The 7067-nt window shown below is 34.6% G+C and overlaps 1 pseudogene; it reads right to left on the reverse strand.

The window, feature by feature from the left end:
• Window positions 1–1327: 1327 nt before the first annotated feature.
• On the reverse strand, window positions 1328–1457 carry LOC145248518 (U2 spliceosomal RNA; annotated as a pseudogene).
• Window positions 1458–7067: the final 5610 nt, after the last annotated feature.

The raw sequence follows: 7067 nt of genomic DNA on the forward strand, positions 1-7067 counted from the left end.
TGATGAGAATCGGATGCCAGGACCTCTGGTATCAAGGCCTGATGGCTGAACCTAGCTAGCCTCTGTCATGGCTAGAGTGTCATTTCCAGAAACTAGAAGATTTACGCCATTGTGTGCCTCTTCTTGCCTGATGTCTAAATGAGTTGAGGGGTCTTTTTTATCCTTGATGCCAGCCTGCCAGTATGTGTTTTGACGTTTATTCATATTTATATTTTTTATTCAAAATTGCCCTTAATAAAGAGGTTGCCGCATCCGCAATTTGGGAGACATGATGAATGGCTTGAGGAGAGAGCACACCAATTGTTTGTTTTTTTAAAATATTTCGTCAGGGTTTACTTCTAATGAAAAGTAGCTTCATGTCCGAGTCTCTAACAAACTCCTATATAGAGAGACCAAAGACACGTGGGGATGGTATCTAGTAGGTATTCAAGTTCTTTCCTGGTGTCTAGTAGGCATTCAATGCCTGCCGATCTGGCAACTAAACTCACATGTTTACATTTCTGCATTCTTGTTCCAGTTCAATAAACAACATTTTTATATTGTTGTAAAGAAGATATTTCCCTTCGAACTTTGATGACCTTTTTCTTATTCAAGTCAAATACATACAAACACAGTTGACTCAGCAAAATGGCTATCTCCTGTTTCAACAGTCTTAATCTGTGACAACTGATGTTTATACTTCAGTGTCTAAAGTGAAAATACTTAAACTCGTTTCTGTGCATGTCAGTGTGTGAATATGTTCGCCTGAATTAATAAAACCATTTTAAGTCAATTTAATGCATTTTTCCAAATTTATAAAATTGTTATTTCCAATACACCCTGGATGCTATAAAAAGCCAGATTTTTCTTTAATAAACCAGTTTAGCTGAAAATCTACTATAAATCCTAGGTAGGGTCACCTTAACTCCCCTCCACCCCGCAGGCCTTGGGGTTGCTGTGGCAACCTAACTCATGAATACTAATCATAAATATATGCACACAAACATTAATGACCACAGACACACAACTAATCAACTTTTCCATTATCGTCTTCTCTTTTGTAACTAGGCCGATAGCCATTAGTCATGTGCTCTCGTGTAATGAATGAATTCGTGAATGTAGGATTGACATGAAATTCTTAAAGATAAACTAAAATGACCAAAAAAAAAAATGGGCTGAAATGACTTAAATAAATAAAAAGTAAATGACTTAGAATGACTTTAATGAACTTAAGGATGAACTGAATGACCTTAAGAATGACTTGAATGCTTAAAAAATAACTGGAATCCTTCAAAAACAACTTGAATGATTTGGAGAATGAGTTAAATGGCTTTGAGACTGACTGGTTGTAAAGTGGGTGATCATTTTACATTAAATTAATACAGAAAAATGATCCCCCACTTTATATCACAATAAGTACAGCATGTAGTAAGAACAGATACTACACTTTGATTTTGGCCAAAAGGCCAAGAAAAGCTTAAAAAGCTAAGAACAGCATTTATTAGCAACAGACATTTTATTTTAACCAAAAAGGCCAAGCACAAAAGTGTTACGGACAGACCGACCGACAGACTGATCGACCGACCGACTGATCAACCGACGGAGTGACTTATATCGCTTGTACGCAACTAAAAACATACTTTGAATCAAATCAAAATTATCTCCCTTGAACCATTAGTTGAAATATTCCTAACCTTTCTCATTGAACTTTCTTTCTGATATGAAAATAAATGAACATTGATTCGTAATAACTTTTCATGAAATATAATTTGTATAATTGAATGGAGAAATTTTGATTATGATTTTCAGACCCGTGTAATGCACGGCCTTTAATTATCACCTGACTTATTCGATATTTCATCTAAAGATTACCCCTTGTTTTACAAGGACTCTAAAAATATTGAAAAACACTCTGTTTTTCCTATTCATGTAAACTTTCATTTTAAACATATATAAAATATCTGTTTTGTGAATTTATGTCTCTGAACTTATTATTTTGCTTATGTTTATCATGTGACATACCTCTCACATGTTCAGTGGAATTTAATTTAATTTCCACAAGTAGAAGGAGATATTCTTTTGATAAAAATAATTGTTCAAGGGAGATAACTTTAGTTTAATTCAAGATATAGCATTTTCGATAACAAATGAAATGCCTTTATACATATTTGTGGAGTGGTTATATGTTGTCTCTTTTTCCCCACTTCTTTTATTGGCGCTTTTCTCATTAGGAGGATACAAAGAGACGTTTGCTAAGAGTTTTCATAAATGGTTTTATTTGGAGAGAATTGATACGAGAGAGAGAGAGAGAGAGAGAGAGAGAGAGAGTTTATCTTAGCTAATTATTTACTTCTTAACAAAATGAGAGATCCACATGGACAGTGACTCAAGGTAACATTCTTCTTAGATTATTCTATATCATTAAAAGTGTTTTGTTTGCACAACTTCCAAAGAGACACTGATTTGGAAATCTAAATTTTTCTCATTTCAAAAAACGTGATGTCGTTCATTATTCATCATCATTTAGCTCCTGTTTTGTCTAGTATTTGATCAGTTGCCCCTGCTTCAGCTTTACGTCATCTTTCATTCAACCCTAAGAACGATTCTGTTTTACAGATTTGGGTTATCATGCACTCAGTGTACTCCTTGTCAAAATTCACACTAGCTAACTTAATTGCTTCTGGCGTAGGGTCCCTAATATGTAACAAAGGGGAGATAACTCCTTAATATTCTAAGGCAACAGATTTCTATAAATATGTTGCATTTCTGCTATATTTAATGAATGACAACACACTAATATATGAAAATACAACATATCTAGCCCAGTGTAGGGGTGGAATTTTGTTGCTTGTCGGTGACGATTATGGCTGGTTGGTTATTTATCAGGAGGGAGATGTATACATGGAAATTCGACAAGTTGACTCTTCTTGGACCTAAATTGTCAACCAACAATGATATCCTTTTCAGTTGTTATTATATAATCATTTGTGATCACATGCGTAGCCACATCTCAAGGGCGTTTTATTGGGCCATTCTTGTTTCACTGGATTGACATGACTTTGATTACACCTGTGTAATCTTTTACTGAAACATCTTCATTTTGACAAATTTTGTTGCCTATTGATAGCAGGTGCCTGTGTCAGGTTAATAAGTTTTATTCAAATGACCTTTAGGTATATTTCATATTTATTTTATTTCTGCTTTTGTTTTTTTTTTGTCTCCAGATGTAAACTTTTGTCAATATATATATAATATAAAATTTAGATTGAAATATGATGCCAAGTCATGGTTCATAAACACATTTAATAGAAAAACAAAAACTAAAAAAAAGTAGGTGTCACAAAGGGAAAAACAGTGTGAAAGAAACAAGTGGAAAAAATATGAGACTAAACATATATGCCACTGTCTCTTCTGGGTTAGTATTATTAGAAAAGGTCAGTGTTCAGAAGAGCTGGAAAAATATAGACAATCATAGCATATTATGGCCTGCCATTATATAAGTAAGTAAAGTTGATTTTCGTGAATAAATGTTTGCAGTTGCCCTACAAGCATTGAACAATATTGTAATGACTTAATCGTGAAGTGATTTCTGTGAATACTAAAAAGCAAATGCCTCTAATTGCTACCCTCTTTCCTTTAACTCTTTATTGGAATTCACTTTTTTCTAAATCTCCAAAGCTTTCACTGAAACAATGAAAATTATTTCAAGCTCTAAAAAGTAATGTGTACATGTTAAAAAAAGTAAACCGACGTGAAGTTAGAAACTCGTATAAATAAAACAACCAAAAGCTAGGGAGAGGGAGATAGCACCAGCTGGCCACACCTGAAAGAATGTTGTTTAATAAACACTCCCTCCCTCATGTCCTTTGAGCTAAGGGAGGCAAGTAGCAAAAGAAAGGACGCAATGATTCACATACCGACATTTTTCATCTTACACACATTCGTACGCACTAGCGAGGTGAACAGAAGCGAATTGCTACCCATTGACACATACTAACAAAATAAAGGACCATGCCACAATATTAATGCTAATTTAACGAGAGTAATAACGAACATCTATGGCCATGTCGAGACCAGAGTTATTCCCCATGAGAAACTGAGTTATAGACCAGAGTTACGCCCCTTGGTAAAAAAAAAAAAAAAAAAGTTATACCCCAAATCTTGTGAATAAGAGATTTCAGTTGGGAAGTCTCATGCCACACATGATCGACAATTAAAATCGGATCTTATTCTCATTTGATCGACAGATGTACTACGAGTAAGGCTGACTCTGCCCCCTAACAGAAAAAATGTCACAAGAAAATTTAAGTGCAGTAATACTGACAAATTAGTTTGCTTAATTATAGCATAAGTGTAAGACAAAATTGAAGTGCAGGGTAAACATCTCTCTCTCTCTCTCTCTCTCTCTCTCTCTCTCTCTCTCTCTCTCTCTCTCTCTCTTACTTTTATTCCCCTCAAACAAAGTATATTGCCACTTGGATGTAAGGAGTTATTATTTGGGACCATATCTACAGGGACACTATGTAGAGAATTGAGCAGCAAGACATCTATTCACATTACATTTGAACTTCTGCATGTCAGGGAAGCAGGAATTGGGAGAGAATTTCAAAATATAGGAAAGAAACTATTAGAGCAGAATGGCTTTCCAGCATTTAGGGATCTCTGCAGTGTAGGGGTGGAATGTTGTTTCTTGTCGGGTTAGTTGGAGGTAATTACATTGAGGTGGCATAAGTGCTACGAGTTCGTCAGAGTACATTCCATTAAAATACTTGTAAAACCGGCACAGGGATGCAACGTTTCGTCGATGGGACAAAGGTTGGAGTTTGGTTGACAAAGTGGGACGCATTAGATTGAAGATTTTTTTTGATTCTGTCTAAGAATGAATAGATGCATCAGCCCAGATGCAATAACATCGGTAGGATGAAAAGAAAAACAAAACATCTTTTAAACACAATAACGAAAGGAGTTGAAAGTTGTTTGAGCTGTCGAAAATCAGTCAGAAGTTATAATCAAGTGAAGATAGTTAATACTGAAGCGGCCAGTAGACAGAGAGAGAGAGAGAGAGAGAGAGAGAGAGAGAGAGAGAGAGAGAGAGAGAGAGAGAGAGAGAATGTCTTTCTTTGATGCTTTCTGGGTTCTTTTTGCTGATTCCTACATGGGACTAAAGTAGTTCCACAGGGTACATACAATACATAGATAGAATCAATATGCCCTGCAAGCTGATTGGTCAATGTATGGCCAAATCGCCTAGCATGGACATTGATTCATGATAGAAAATAAATCTTTCTTTTATTTATAACTGGTACGAAAGAACTTACATAATTCTATTGGTATAAATAGATAGAAGGATAAAATTTGACTAGCTACTAAACAGTGCTAATCTTTACTTCCCAACAATCATATCACTGATAGGATTTTAATTGTCTCAAGGATTTTGACTCTGTAGATACCTGGCTACAATGTTTTGCTACTAGTGTAAGAAGGGAGTAAACCCTGACAAAAATCGAGTTTAAAATTCTAATGGGTGGATGCTGAAGCACTGCAACACCTTTCCAGTAACTCCTGTAGCTGCACTGACTCTAGCCATATTGGCTTGGCTTTTCGTTAGATTTTGTCTGCAGCACCGAGAGGAGTACCCTGGTAACTGGACAAACCTAGATCTCCTTATCATCCGCCCAGGCCAGCTTTGACTTTATAACCACAGCAGACACTGCACCAGACTAGATGCAGAACACCATTGTTTCATTAGACAAAAGGTTGTCATCAACAGTGTAAGAAGTAAAAAGACAACAAGAGAATGGGAAGAGATAAGGGAAGAGATCCTTTATTTAAAGGATTTATTGTGGATTACACCTGGATGTGAAATAATAATAAAGATTTCCACCATCAAACAAATCTGGAAGACCTGACTTTCAAAAATTAAGTCAGATCATAAGAAATATGAGGCCCAAAATGGCGTTTTCGCAGAAAGAATGTGGTTCTTGTTGATGAAACAAGAAATTGGGAAACTGATCCTCAAATATCCACAACTTGTTATATTATGGTCAGGATGGCTGCAAAAATAAATGGATAAGGTGAGAGCTAGGTAAACACGGGCTTTATTTAAGACGTCATTGCAAAAAAAGAACGATAATAACTAAGGGCAATAACTCTTCTCAACTTCAGAGTTATAACAAGGGGACATAACTGTCACAACACACCTCTAAGAAAGTGTGCGGAGATATTGTGCGTTTGAAAAGTGCAGACAAGAGAAGATTGAAAAGGATTTTGACTTTATACAATAAGAATTAAAACAGACATACAACCAATATAAAAAGTCAATCTAACGAAAAAGTATTCGCTGATACTTAAAACTAGTTGGTCGTTGCAGTAAGAATGAAGTTCATGTCCATGAAACAACAAAAAATCAAATTTTATGCATAACGAAAAAATTAATGTCTTGTCTGCCATTTTGAAAACAATATAAAAACAAAGGGGGATAACTCAATATAATTCAAACTCGTAAGATTTATGTTGAAATGCCTATGAATTCCCATTAATTGCTTAAAAATATTTTTTATAAAAACAAAACTACTTGATCAATTTATATAATTTTTGGAATGTGATATTTTGTTTTGCCACAGATATGTACATCAGGCTTATTTTTCTGTATGTTTTTTTTTTAATATAGAGGGAATTTTGGACAAGAAGTGAATGAAGTCCATGTTAATGAAACGAAAAAGCAATGAACCATTCATAAAATATCTAAAATATACGCAAAATGTGAATTTGAAAAACTTAAACAAGAAGAACAGACGATTGAAGAAGACTTAATTCAATGAAGATTAATTGAAACTACAGATAGGAAATATGTTTTTAAGTATATGCTTTGACTTTATGCAGATATCTAACCAATATAATGTAACATAAAAAAAATAATCGCCGGTACTTTACATGCTAAAAAAGATTTTAAAGTGTTAGTATTGTAGACATGAACATTAAATAAGGGAAAAATTCAAACAAGAAGAACAGCCGATTGAAGAGGACTTAATTCAATTAACATTAATTGAAGGTATGTGCAGTGTATCACCCGGATATGAAATAATGGA

Source organism: Euprymna scolopes, chromosome 26, assembly GCF_053919585.1.
Source record: "Euprymna scolopes isolate OS-2025 chromosome 26, ASM5391958v1, whole genome shotgun sequence".
NCBI lineage: Eukaryota > Metazoa > Mollusca > Cephalopoda > Sepiida > Sepiolidae > Euprymna > Euprymna scolopes.